The sequence below is a fragment of the Thalassophryne amazonica genome, chromosome 11 (assembly GCF_902500255.1).
Source record: "Thalassophryne amazonica chromosome 11, fThaAma1.1, whole genome shotgun sequence".
NCBI lineage: Eukaryota > Metazoa > Chordata > Actinopteri > Batrachoidiformes > Batrachoididae > Thalassophryne > Thalassophryne amazonica.
In genome coordinates, this window is record NC_047113.1 from 44,065,473 (window position 1) to 44,080,569 (window position 15,097).

Here is a 15,097-nt window from a genome sequence, read left to right on the forward strand (position 1 = left end):
CCAGATCACCTCTAAAATTTAATGGAGTCTTCCATGGCCTAATATATATCTATCTGTATTGAAAATTTCATCAAAACCTGTGCAGTACTTTTGAAGTATTCCTGCTAACAGTAATCCTTCAAAGCCTATATAAAGTGACACTTCATCCAGAATCTGGATCCAGATCACCTCCAAAATTTAATGGGTTCTTCCATGGCCTAATATCTATCTGTGGTGAAAATTTCATCAAAATCGGTACATTAGTTTTGACGTACTCCTGCTAACAGACAGACAGACAGATGACAAATAAACGCAGATGTAATTAAAAACTAAGAAATCACGTGTACATAAGTATTCACATCCTTTGCTCAATATGTTGTTGATGCACCTTTGGCAGGAATTACAACCTCAAGTCTTCTGAAACATGATGCCACAAGCTTGGGCACCTATGATTGGGCAGTTTTGCCCGTTCCGCTTTGCAGCACCTCTCAAGCTCCATCAAGTTGGATGGGGAGTGTCAGTACACAGCCATTTTCAGATCTCTCCAGAGATGTTCAGTGTTCAACCGGATTCAGGTCTGGGCTCTGGCTGGGCCACATAAGGATGGAAACAGTGGATGCACCTGAGCTCCATTTTGAGCTTCATGGCAAAGACTGTGAATACTTATGTGCATGTGATTTCTTAGTTATTTTTGAATAAATTTCTAAAAATGTAAAAAAAAAAAAAACATTTTGTCATTATGGGGTATTGTGTGAAGTTTGAGGAAAAAAATTAGTTTCATCCATTTTGGAATAAGGCTGTAATAAAACAAAATGTGGAAAGAGTGCAACTCTTTACATACTTTCTGGATGCACTGTATCTTCAAGCGGAGGAGAAATATGCGAGAGGTCACTATGGGAGTCAACTGTGAGGGAGACTGTGATTTCAGACCTGACTGCACTTCAAAAATTAAAGTAGCATGCCAGTGGGGAGGGTGTGTATAATCAGGTGTGTATCTGTGTGTGTTCTTACCGATGACCTGGATGGCAGCTGAGGAGTGGACACAACCACGCTGGTTACAGGCAGTGCAAGTGTAAAGACCAGCGTCCTCCTCTCTCACACGCTGGATGCTCAGTGTGCGGTTTGAATCCTGCAGCTGGATTCCTGTGATAATACAGCCATGCAAACCAATGTTTTTTTGAGAAAAAGTTAGGTTCTTTTAATGACCTGGATCCACATGCATGCATGTAGACACACATTTTTTAATTGCACATTTTATTTTATTTGCACATTTCCTGTTTGAACATTTTTACTGTGAATTACTCAATATTTAGTGTATAATTGCACATGCCTGTACAGACAGAGCACAGCTCAAACTGAAGTCAAATTCCTTGTATTCCTTCAGATACTTGGCGAATAAAGGCCATTCTGAATCTGATTATGATTCTGACAAGCGTCCACACACACACACACACACACACACACACACACACACACACACACACACACACACACACACACACACACACACACACACACACACACACACACAGTCTTAGTGACGAATCAGAGTGCCTGGGTTTGTGATAGTTATGGATCAAGACCAAGATCTAGGCTTTCTAGAATCAACCATCAGAAGTGTATCTGTATGCAGTCAATATGTGGAACCTTTAGACAGGTTTGCTTATCTAAGCTGCAACATTCATGTATGGTTTCTTGGCCTTTCAGCTCAAGAGCTGCCTGGGAAGAGATTAAGGAGTCATGAGGTCCTTGGACAGAGGTGTTTGCTGATGCTGATATCTTTGCAGGAGAACAAAGGTTCAAGTCTTTAGGGTCCTGGGTGCTACAGGTTGTAAGACTTGGACTCTAACCAGTGACCTGAGATGTCTGGATGTCTTTGACACCAGTTCTTTTTGAAGGATCCTTGGGTACCGCTAGAATGATTGTGTCACGCAAGTGGTTACTTAGGGAGACTAGGATGAGGATTGTCAGGGAGTGCCAGCTACAAAACTTTGGCCATGTGGCGCATTTCTCTGTGGTTGGAGTGATGCCCATATTTCATCTGGCTGTGGCAGACAGATGGATACTTCTGAGAGGTCGGGTTGGGCCAGTTGCCTACCTGGGTGGTTTCATCCAGAACCCGAGGTGGTGTGACCGGACCTGACCTCCTCTCCTTTTATAAACACACGCTCAGCTATAATGGTACCAGGTAAAAATTCAAACATAAGTCACACCAGACAGCATGTATCAATCAGACAGCTGAAGCAGTTTTCAGTCTGTGCTGAACTATTTTCCTCATTATTTCTTTCACGAGTGGACAGAAATAATTCAGCACATTCAGAATCATCCTGCAGACATTTGCCAGTGGAAGATGATCTTTTCAGTGAGATCAGCTCTTCAGTGTGGTCCTGATAAGCCCACAGACGTTTCCCCACTGTGGTGTGACAGACGTCTGTCTGCTGTCTGGTGTACTGTGCAGCAGCCTCATTTCACCATGCAAACTAATCTGTTTTAATCCACCCCCCCTTTATCAATATCTTTCCAATTTGTGATTCTTTTGGCTGCTCTCATTTTTGCTCAGAGTCACTAAAATCGATCCTGCATGGATCTGCATGTTGATTTGGCACAAATTTTACACCAGATGCCCTTCCTGAAGCAGCTTCTTGTTGTGCACCATATAATGGCTTCTATTCCAGGTTCCTACCAATATTTTCATTACCATTCATTAACAAAGTAACCTTTCTTGTAATGCAGAGCTGTAAACTGCCCTGGCCCCGCCCCTTTGTCTAATCTCTGACAGAATAGATGAAAATCAGTTGTTGAACCCTGTCCTACTGCACATCACAATAAAAACACAATTTAGCAATAAATCAGACCACTAACTGCGAACAAACTAAAAAAAGTTCAACTTGATATAGTTCTGTCCGAAACTTTATTACAGCAGCTGTAGACATGGGCAGATTTCTGGCATTTTGACAGTTTAGCATTGTTTGGCTCATTACAATGTTGCTTAAATTGTTCTTTTTTGTGCACTTTGGATATGAAAAACAAATTATGAATATAAGGGCTGCTTCACTCATAGTGCGAGTGTGGTCGAAGTGCGCTTGAAGCAGGAATCATATGCAAAACATGTAAATTCGTAGCTGCCTTGAACGCCTCGTGCACTTGTTGCTACAACTATTTGCGCACACCATCGGCTGAAAGACAGAGTGTGCACTGTGTGAGCCCATCAAACCCTCTCATGCCAGGTGTCAGCCTAATTGCTGCTGACACACACATCTATCACAGCTCGTGTGGCACTTAGTACAAATAGCCACACATTTTCTATCATCACGAAAACAGTCTGCAGTGGTGTGATGTGATTCCACATGCTCCAGTTGCTCGCACTGTGTTCGTGCACTAGCGTGCACAACACCTTCGCAGCAGGATCGTACATGCCTGCACGCCGGCACAATGTATTTGTGGTTCGTTAACTGGAACTGTTTCGCCATAATTCGACCAAATTCGCACTATGTGTGAAGGAGCCCTACCATTGGGCAAATGTTTAATGTTTGACAAAATAGTAACAAAAGGTGCTTTTTTTAAAAAAAAATTAGGTTTACTGAAAGAGGATTTCTGCACTTGATGAGCATTTTCTTTTTATATTACTGCAAAAAATTGTTTCTTTGTACATTTTAGACTGCATTCACACTGTCAGCTGAACTGACACAGATATGAAATCATATAATTTATCGTTGTTGTTGTTGTGGACAGATGCATTCATAGATTCAGATGGGTACGAGTATTTTGCAAAGGCAGAATTAAGAAATCCAGGATGAGAGACAAAGCCAAGCTTGACCTAGCCTCGTTAATACAGTAACTTAAATTATGTTTCGTGATGGACAGTCCAGGCTGAGGAGGAGTGACTAGTTCAAGCACGGTGCAAGTAATCCAAATAAAGGAGCGTTTGTGGTTTTCTTCAGTGCAGCATGAGTTCAATTTCAGATTTATGGATGCTGAAATAGAGAAACATGTGCAGCGTACTTTAAACTCATGCAATCAGTAACTGCTACTAATAGAAGCTTATGAGGAATCAAGGCATGTGCAGTATGTACAACCCCTGGCAAAAATTATGGAATCACCGGCCTCAGAGGATGTTCATTCAGTTGTTTAATTTTGTAGAAAAAAGCAGATCACAGACATGACACAAAACTAAAGTCATTTCAAATGACAACTTTCTGGCTTTAAGAAACACTATAAAAAATCAAGAAAAAAAGATTGTGGCAGTCAGTAATGGTTACTTTTTTAGACCAAGCAGAGGAAAAAATATGGAATCACTCAATTCTGAGGAAAAATTATGGAATCACCCTGTAAATTTTCATCCCCCAAATTAACACCTGCATCATATCAGATCTGCTCGTTAGTCTGCATCTAAAAAGGAGTGAACACACCTTGGAGAGCTGTTGCACCAAGTGGACTAACATGAATCATGGCTCCAACACGAGAGATGTCAATTGAAACAAAGGAGAGGATTATCAAACTCTTAAAAGAGAGTAAATCATCACGCAATGTTGCAAAAGATGTTGGTTGTTCACAGTCAGCTGTGTCTAAACTCTGGACCAAATACAAACAACATGGGAAGGTTGTTAAAGGCAAACATACTGGTAGACCAAGGAAGACATCAAAGCGTCAAGACAGAAAACTTAAAGCAATATGTCTCAAAAATCTAAAAATGTCCAACAAAACAAATGAGGAACAAATGGGAGGAGACTGGAGTCAACGTCTGTGACCGAACTGTAAGAAACCGCCTAAAGGAAATGGGATTTACATACAGAAAAGCTAAACGAAAGGCATCATTAACACCTAAACAGAAAAAAACAAGGTTACAATGGGCTAAGGAAAAGCAATTGTGGACTGTGGATGACTGGATGAAAGTGATATTCAATGATGAATCTCGAATCTGCATTGGGCAAGGTGATGATGCTGGAACTTTTGTTTGGTGCCTTTCCAATGAGATTTATAAAGATGACTGCCTGAAGAGAACATGTAAATTTCCACAGTCATTGATGATATGGGCTGCATGTCAGGTAAAGGCACTGGGGAGATGGCTGTCATTACATCATCAATAAATGCACAAGTTTATGTTGATATTTTGGACAATTGAAAGGATGTTTGGGGATGATGAAATCATTTTTCAAGATGATAATGCATCTTGCCATACAGCAAAAATTGCAAAAACATTCCTTGCAAAAAGACATAGGGTCAATGTCATGGCATAGGGTCAATGTCAATGAGCAGATTTGATTTGATGCAGGTGTTAATTTGGGGGATGAAAATTTACAGGGTGATTCCATAATTTTTTCCTCAGAATTGAGTGATTCCATATTTTTTTCCTCTGCTTGGTCTAAAAAAGTAACCGTTACTGACTGCCACAATCTTTTTTTCTTGATTTCTTATAGTATTTCTTAAAGCCAGAAAGTTGCCATTTGAAATGACTTTAGTTTTGTGTCATGTCTGTGATCTGCTTTTTTTCTACAAAATTAACAACTGAACGAACATCCTCTGAGGCCGGTGATTCCATAATTTTTGCCAGGGGTTGTACTTACAAAAAAGAAAAAGGATTCAGAGCAGCTGTAAGAAAATAGAAAAAAAATATGGCAAACAATAGCGGACTGATTAATGTGTAATTAGGGTAAAAATATCCATTCACTGATAATTATACCATTCACGTAGCCACTTGCCATTTGCACAAATTGCCGGTTTTGCACTTTGGCTTAAAGAGAGCCGTGAACGTTAATGTTATTCAGAAAGTTTTCAGTGAAGATAAATTACAACCACTAATACAATATTAAAATATGTGTGACTCTGGATATTATACATCTCTCTCTTGCTTGCTCTCTCTCTCACACACACACAAAATACTCTTTCAGGTAACACATAATAATAATTAATATATTAATATTCAGCCATGTTATCTCCTTCATCGTCACTTCAGTAATGTGTGTAGCCTTCCATTGTCTGTGGTGTGATGAGAAAGACGATGACCGTGGTTCGGATTTTATTTTTTTTTATTTATTTTGATGCATTTGTTTATTTGTGAACACAGCTCTGTTAAGTTTATAATATATAATATAGATAAACTGTGACTTCTAATACGGTGATTTACTGCTTTTGATAATGACAGTGTTTGGGGTTTAATTTTTTATCTATTTATTTTTTGTGCATTCGCTTTGTGTTTGTGATCCTGGGAATTTACCCAGCCCCTGCTGGCTTATCAGTAGCCGACAGTGTAATCCGATGTTGCCATGACTGACAATACTAAAAGTTAGCGGTAACTTTGCAAAATTTTTTATTAGCGTTATAAAAGTTAACTTTTCAGTTAGCTTTGCCCACCACTTGTCGGCACCAGTCCCAGTATTTTTTCATTCACATTTTCACTTCTTTAGCGACAAGGATTCATGCTCCCTTGCCTCCTCTTATGATAAGCGATATATATGATCCTCTATTTCACACAAAAAAAAACAGTTGTCAAACTTGTTTTCCTGCACTAGCAACCAGTAAAGACTGTATAGCGGAGCAACTGCTGAATCCTCCGCTTTTTTTTCTTGTCTTCTGGCCATACTGAAAAATGCTAAAGATGGAGTAAGTATGAATCAACATGGCTGCCTCCATGAAGGGACACGCTCACATGTATATGAAAGGTTTGTGCTTAAGTTTATGAAAACACATTGATTCATTGTTACAGGTAATTAATTATACACCAATGAACAAATGGTTAGAAATGCTATATTTGATTTATGATAATAAACACCCAGAAATCCTTTATACTGTAGCTTTAAAGATCATAACCAGCAATAAGATTGTTCATTCATTTAGAGACACCTTAGCCAAAAATCTTCCTACAAGAGGACACTCTGTCATCATGGACAAAGTCATGCCTCTAAATTACTCAAGAAATATTACCGTTCATCACCAGAACAAGCGCTTTTGAAAAGATTTAGGAGTATTAGGTTCATCTTTGATCAACAGACATTCATGACATGCCGATGCAGTGTGTTTGTTGTTGTTTTTGCTGCACCGCAATCCCCCACCCTGCAAAATAAATAAATAAATAAATAAATAAAATAAAATCAATCAATCAATTTTATTTATATAGCGCCAAATCACAACAAACAGTTGCCCCAAGGCGCTTTTATTGTAAGGCAAGGCCATACAATAATTACGGAAAACCCCAACGGTCAAAACGACCCCCTGTGAGCAAGCACTTGGCAACAGTGGGAAGGAAAAACTCCCTTTTAACAGGAAGAAACCTCCAGCAGAACCAGGCTCAGGGAGGGGCAGTCTTCTGCTGGGACTGGTTGGGGCTGAGGGAGGAACCAGGAAAACATGCTGTGGAGGGGAGCAGAGATCAATCACTAATGATTCAGCAGAGTGGTGCATACAGAGCAAAAAGAGAAAGAAACACTCAGTGCATCATGGGAACCCCCCAGCAGTCTAAGTCTATAGCAGCATAACTAAGGGATGGTTCAGGGTCACCTGATCCAGCCCTAACTATAAGCTTTAGCAAAAAGGAAAGTTTTAAGCCTAATCTTAAAAGTAGAGAGGGTCTGTCTCCCTGATCTGAACTGGGAGCTGGTTCCACAGGAGAGGAGCCTGAAAGCTGAAGGCTCTGCCTCCCATTCTACTCTTACAAACCCTAGGAACTACAAGTAAGCCTGCAGTCTGAGAGCGAAGCGCTCTATTGGGGTGATATGGTACTATGAGGTCCCTAAGATAAGGTGGGACCTGATTATTCAAACCTTATAAGTAAGAAGAAGAATTTTAAATTCTATTCTAGAATTAACAGGAAGCCAATGAAGAGGCCAACACGGGTGAGATATGCTCTCTCCTTCTAGTCCCTGTCAGTACTCTAGCTGCAGCATTTTGAATTAACTGAAGGCTTTTCAGGGAACTTTTAGGACAACCTGATAATAATGAATTACAATAGTCCAGCCTAGAGGAAATAAATGCATGAATTAGTTTTCAGCATCACTCTGAGACAAGACCTTTCTCATTTTAGAGATATTGCGTAAATGCAAAAAAGCAGTCCTACATATTTGTTTAATATGTGCATTGAATGACATATCCTGATCAAAATGACTCCAAGATTTCTCACAGTATTACTAGAGGTCAGGTTAATGCCACCCAAGTAAGGATCTGGTTAGACACCATGTTTCTAAGATTTGTGGGGCCAAGTACAATAACTTCAGTTTTATCTGAGTTTAAAAGCAGGAAATTAGAGGTCATCCATGTCTTTATGTCTGTAAGACAATCCTGCAGTTTAGCTAATTGGTGTGTGTCCTCTGGCTTCATGGATAGATAAAGCTGGGTATCATCTGCGTAACAATGAAAATTTAAGCAATGTCGTCTAATAATACTGCCTAAGGGAAGCATGTATAGTAAGTCCCTTCGGCTGCTCCCTTGTTTGCACTCGGGGTCGCCACAGCAAATCCAAGGTGGATCTGCATGTTGAATTGGCACAAGTTTTACGCCGGATGCCCTTCCTGACACAACTCCACATTACATGGAGAAATGTGGCAGGGGTGGGATTTGAACCCGGAACCTTCTGAACTGAAACCAAGTGCATTAACCACTTGGCCACCACCCCTGCAAGGAAGCATGTATAAAGTGAATAAAATTGGTCCTAGCACAGAACCTTGCGGAACTCCATAATTAACCTTAGTCTGTGAAGAAGATTCCCATTTACATGAACAAATTGTAATCTATTAGATATATGATTCAAACCACCGCAGCGCAGTGCATTTAATACCTATGGCATGCTCTAATCTCTGTAATAAATTGTATGGTCAACAGTATCAAAAGCAGCACTGAGGTCTAACAGAACAAGCACAGAGATGAGTCCACTGTCTGAGGCCATAAGAAGATCATTTGTAACCTTCACTAATGCTGTTTCTGTACTATGATGAATTCTAAAACCTGACTGAAACTCTTCAAATAGACCATTCCTCTGCAGATGATCAGTTAGCTGTTTTACAACTACCCTTTCAAGAATTTTTGAGAGAAAAGGAAGGTTGGAGATTGGCCTATAATTAGCTAAGATGGGTCAAGTGATGGCTTTTTAAGTAATGGTTTAATTACTGCCACCTTAAAAGCCTGTGGTACATAGCCAACTAATAAAGATAGATTGATCATATTTAAGATCGACGCATTAAATAATGGTAGGGCTTCCTTGAGCAGCCTGGTAGGAATGGGGTCTAATAGACATGTTGATGGTTTGGATGAAGTAACTAATGAAAATAACTCAGACAGAACAATCGGAGAGAAAGAGTCTAACCAAATACCGGCATCACTGAAAGCAGCCAAAGATAACGATACGTCTTTGGGATGGTTATGAGTAATTTTTTCTCTAATAGTTAAAATTTTATTAGCAAAGAAAGTCATGAAGTCATTACTAGTTAAAGTTAAAGGAATATTCGGCTCAATAGAGCTCTGACTCTTTGTCAGCCTGGCTACAGTGCTGAAAAGAAACCTGGGGTTGTTCTTATTTTCTTCAATTAGTGATGAGTAGTAAGATGTCCTAGCTTTACGGAGGTTTTTTTATAGAGCAACAGACTCTTTTTCCAGGCTAAGTGAAGATCTTCTAAATTAGTGAGATGCCATTTCCTCTCCAACTTAAGGGTTATCTGCTTTAAGCTGCGAGTTTGTGAGTTATACCACGGAGTCAGGCACTTCTGATTTAAAGCTCTCTTTTTCAGAGGAGCTACAGCATCCAAAGTTATCTTCAATGAGGATGTAAAACTATTGACGAGATACTCTATCTCACTTACAGAGTTTAGGTAGCTACTCTGCACTGTGTTGGTATATGACATTAGAGAACATAAAGAAGGAATCATATCCTTAAACCTAGTTACAGCGCTTTCTGAAAGACTTCTAGTGTAATGAAACTTATTCCCCACTGCTGGGTAGTCCATCAGAGTAAATGTAAATGTTATTAAGAAATGATCAGACAGAAGGGAGTTTTCAGGGAATACTGTTAAGTCTTCAATTTCCATACCATAAGTCAGAACAAGATCTAAGATATGATTAAAGTGGTAGGTGGACTCATTTACATTTTGAGCAAAGCCAATTGAGTATAATAATTGATTAAATGCAGTGCTGAGGCTGTCATTCTAAGCATCTGTGTCGCCCACTATAATTATCTTATCTGAGCTAAGCATTAAGTCAGACAAAAGGTCTGAAAATTCACAGAGAAACTCACAGTAAAGACCAGGTGGATGATAGATAATAACAAATAAAACTGGTTTTTGGGACTTCCAATTTGGATGGACAAGACTGAGAGTCAAGCTTTCAAGTGAATTAAAGCTCTGTCTTGGTTTTTGATTAATTAATAAGCTGGAATGGAAGATTGCTGCTAATCCTCCGCCTCGGCCCGTGCTACGAGCATTCTGACAGTTAGTGTGACTCGGGGTGTTGACTCATTTAAACTAACATATTCATCCTGCTGTACCAGGTTTCTGTAAGGCAGAATAAATCAATATGTTGATCAATTATTATATCATTTACTAACAGGGACTTAGAAGAGAGAGACCTAATGTTTAATAGACCACATTTAACTGTTTTAGTCTGTGGTGCAGTTGAAGGTGCTATATTATTTTTTTCTTTTTGAATTTTTATGCTTAAATAGATTTTTGCTGGTTATTGGTGGTCTGGGAGCAGGCACCGTCTCTACGGGGATGGGGTAATGAGGGGATGGCAGGGGGAGAGAAGCTGCAGAGAGGTGTGTAAGACTACAACTCTGCTTCCTGATCCCAACCCTGGATAGTCACGGTTTGGAGGATTTAAGAAAATTGGCCAGATTTCTAGAAATGAGAGCTGCTCCATCCAAAGTGGGATGGATGCCGTTTCTCCTAACAAGACCAGGTTTTCCCCAGAAGCTTTGCCAATTATCTATGAAGCCCACCTCATTTTTTGGACACCACTCAGACAGCCAGCAATTCAAGAACATGCGGCTAAACATGTCACTCCCGGTCTGATTGGGGAGGGGCCCAGAGAAAACTACAGAGTCCGACATTGTTTTTGCAAAGTTACACACCGATTCAATGTTAATTTTAGTGACCTCCGATTGGCGTAACCGGGTGTCATTACTGCCGACGTGAATTACAATCTTACCAAATTTACATTTAGTCTTAGCCAGCAGTTTCAAATTTCCTTCAATGTCGCCTGCCTCTGGCCCCCGGAAGACAATTGACTATGGTTGCTGGTGTCACTAACTTCACATTTCTAGGGAGCTTTTTTCTTCTTCTTTTTACAAATTGTAGGAAAATTTGTGAATTTGCACTTGCTTGTTCAAAAATCAGTTTTTACCAAAAAACAAAAACAAAAAAAAAAACAAACAGGCACCATGGTGGCCAATTTGGTGCCAAAACAGGGACAATAATGTGCCAAATGCTGTTCGATTTTTATTTTTATTTTTTCAGTTTGTACAATAATTCCAGATCATTCAGCAGTTAAGAGTTTACATATTTAGCCACATCATAACCGTGCAGAAAATGGAGTGGCTTTTTGTGTTCCTGAAGTAACTATGTTGTAAATGATAGATCCTCAAAAAAAAAAATCCTCTTCCTACCTGAATATTTTATCATTTTTGAAAATGAGTGTATGGAGTTGAAAACAACTAATTTTACTTTAAAGGTTTTCTGTCAGTTGGTGCAAATTTAAATGCTCCCTCATCATGAATTTAACAATTAACAAGAATAGGCAGAAATTCTGCAAAACTGGCTGAAAATGTGATCTTTTTTTTTTCAACTTTTTCACAAATACTGCCTTAAACTCACAGAAACTAGTTTTTTACATGTAAAATATAGAAAAAAATATGGGTGAATGGACATTTTGGTTCAGCTTAATTTTGTGCTGCATTATGACCAAAAAGCACACATATAACAATTCTTAAAAGTTGAAAGTCAAAGGTCAAATGGATCATTTTATATGTTCTTTTAGTCCACTGTTGATTTTTATTATCGTTTGTAAGATATTAAATGGACTGCATTTATATAGCGCTTTTCCATCTGCATCAGACGCTCAAAGCGCTTTACAATAATGCCTCACATTCCCGATGTGAGGGTGCGGCCATACAAGGTACTCACTACACACCAAGAGCAATAGGGGATTAAAGACCTTGACAAAGGGCCCTTAGTGATTTCCAGTCAGGCTGGGATTTGAACCGAGGATCTTCTGGTCTCAAGCCCAATGCCTTAACCACTAGACCATCACCTCCCCTAGTATTCCCTATATTCTAGTGGCCAGAGGAACAAACAATTATAAATCAGCCTCTCTGGTCTTTGTCCAGTTAACAAGAAAATAAAAGTGAGTTGTTTTTTTTTGTTTTTTTTACAGTATGTTGCCTCAAACTGACCTTCACCACATTTCATGTGCTAAATGTATTATAATAATGTTAGTTAACCTTTCTAGAAGCCAGGAAGTCCATCCCACGGGCCACCTGGAAACTGTAGCAAATCAGATCTTCTATCGTTAAAGGAGTCTTCCACAAGTCCTCCACTGCAGAGCCAAGAACAAACAGACAATCATGGAAAAACAAAAACCCATGAAGCTGCTTTTGTAAGATGGCAGTAAAAGTCAAAAGACGGACTTTTCTCCACAGCAGCACAGGACTCTTCTGATTGGACAGGCTGGGTGACGGAAGTCTCAGCGCTATTAAGCGGTAAAGGAGAAGGTGGGCGACGAGCCCTTTGGTCCACTTGACCGGCCTCGATCAGCCTTCTCACCTGGCTCTGAGTTTTTGGAGAGCAGTCCTAATAAGATAGGAATCAGAGGACAAGTGCAGTTGGTCACTCATGTTTAGGATAATTCTTAAGAAAATCATCACAATAAAGTATTCAAAAATAAAAAAACATGAAGCAGGAAGGACTCAGATGAGAAACTGCTTTTCTGATTCATACCCTGTATGGAAGAAAGAACTCTCGCTTGGCTCGCAGAAAGTTGGACAGATTGCCATACTTGCAGTATTCCACGATCACCATCAATGGACCTGGCAATGCAGACAGTTTGCATATTATATTATCGCTTACAAAACATTAGAATTTGTCTTCATCCCATTACATTTTGCTTATGGCCCAGATGTGGTGATGCTGGATGTTTGACTTTTTTTTCAAGTACTTCTGCAATAACTACAGATCCAGCTGTGGAACAATGCTGACAGATACATACACTTTCAAAAAATGCTGATCTTCTTTCATAGAAGTGCATTATTTAGACATGTCACAAAACCCAACTGCTACTTGGTAAAATACAGAGCCTGACTGATATATATTGACTGACTGATAATACCAGCTGATACGAGCCTTTCACGAAGATGCCGGTATTGGAGTTGTTTTTCCCATATGAAAACTTCTAAGTTACCAAATAAACTATGCAGAAAAACACTTTAGCTGTTACAAATGGTGTCATTGTGTAATGTTTCCAGCAGAGGGCGCTCAGACAGCATTGCTTGTAATGTTGTCAAGCTTGACTGAGACCCCCCACACCCTTGGGCCTTTGGCCATTCCTTTTCAATCCGAGTGGGTGTCTACAGGGACAAGAGACAAGTTGTCACTATGCCAGCAGCTATGTGGAAACAAAATAGATGGGAAGTCTATTCATGCCAATGCTGAGCAATGCAACACAGCGACTGCCAATCTAACTGAAGGCAGCGTGGCAGCTGTGTGAAATGTTGGTTGGTTGTTGGATATATTTGTAGTTATTTATAATAATCATGTTTAAATGGCAAAACATCAAGCCTCAGTTAAATGTCTTTGTCATAAGGGTTTGACAATGACATTCTTTAATAAATCATTGACATTTTATATATATATATATATATATATATATATATATATATATATATATATATATATATATATATATATATATATATATATATCGGCAGTTATATAGTATCGTAATTTTTACTCCCAAATATCGGTATCGGTATCCATCTGACTTTCAAATTAAACTCGTGCATAAAGTCCCCAACAGGTCAATGAAAGCATCACAGAAAACAAAAGCACATGTTGGAGTTGCTCATAAAAACCTGCGTGCAGGGGGAAGACACGATAACATAAACACCTCTTAGAAAATATTTCATTCTGAAGCAACACTGAGTGATCTGTGAACGTGTGCACTCACCACTGGGTTTGGTGCAAGCACCTAACAGGTTCACAACATTCAGATGATTCCCGATGTGAATTAGGATCTTTAACTCTGACATCAGGCCTTGTGTTCACTAGCTGTGGCTCCCTCTGAAAAAAACATCCACACAGGGTGAGAATTTTATTTTATGAGGTAATAGTACACACAGGCATGATGCAACAGTGGTTACAACAATCTGACATTTAGGCAGTTAGCACTTTGCAGGAAGAAGGTCATGGGATCGCTTCCCACTGGGCCATTTTGTGTGGAGTTTGTATGTCATGTTCTCCCTGTGTTGTGTGGGTTCCCTCTGGGTGCTTCGGCTTCATCTCACTTCCAAAGACATGCAGGTTAGGTGACTTGGTGACTCTGAATTGACCGTAGGTGTGTGTGTGTTAATGTGTTTGCCAGTCTAGTGTATATGTGGCCCTGTGACAAACTGGTGTCCTGCCCAGGATGGACCATGCCTCTCACCCCTATGACTGCAGGGATAGGCTCCAGTTCCCCCATGACTCTTGACTGGAGTAATCGGGTAGAAAATGAAAGAATCTAACATTTGACTCCAGTGATTGACCTCTGGCTGACCTTGCCAGGGCAGTTTTGTAATATACCTGAGTGTGTGCCACTTTGGTCCCAAAATGGGTTGAAAATCAAATTCTTTGACCTTCATTAAATTAATTCTTTAACAGAAGTTTTGAAGTCGACCTTCAATGGCATACAAAGTTTGTTAGAAATCAGCAAAAGGACTTGAGAGGAGTTGGCCAACAAACAGATGGGCAGACCTACATTTGACCCCAATGATCGTCATTTGGCAAATAAATCCATCAAAGAATCGAGATGAACAAGGGAATTAAGGACCTTGCCCAAGGGCCCTTAGTGATTTTCTGGTCAGGCTGGGATTTGAACCAAGGATCCTCTTATCTCAAGCCAAACGCTTAACAACTAGACATCACCTCCATGAGCTGATTACATTTTG

The 15,097-nt window shown here is 39.7% G+C and overlaps 1 protein-coding gene across 1 annotated transcript in view; it reads right to left on the reverse strand.

Moving 5' to 3' along the window:
• Positions 1-15,097, reverse strand: part of flt4 (fms related receptor tyrosine kinase 4) — a 332,301-nt gene that overhangs the window by 42,027 nt on the left and 275,177 nt on the right.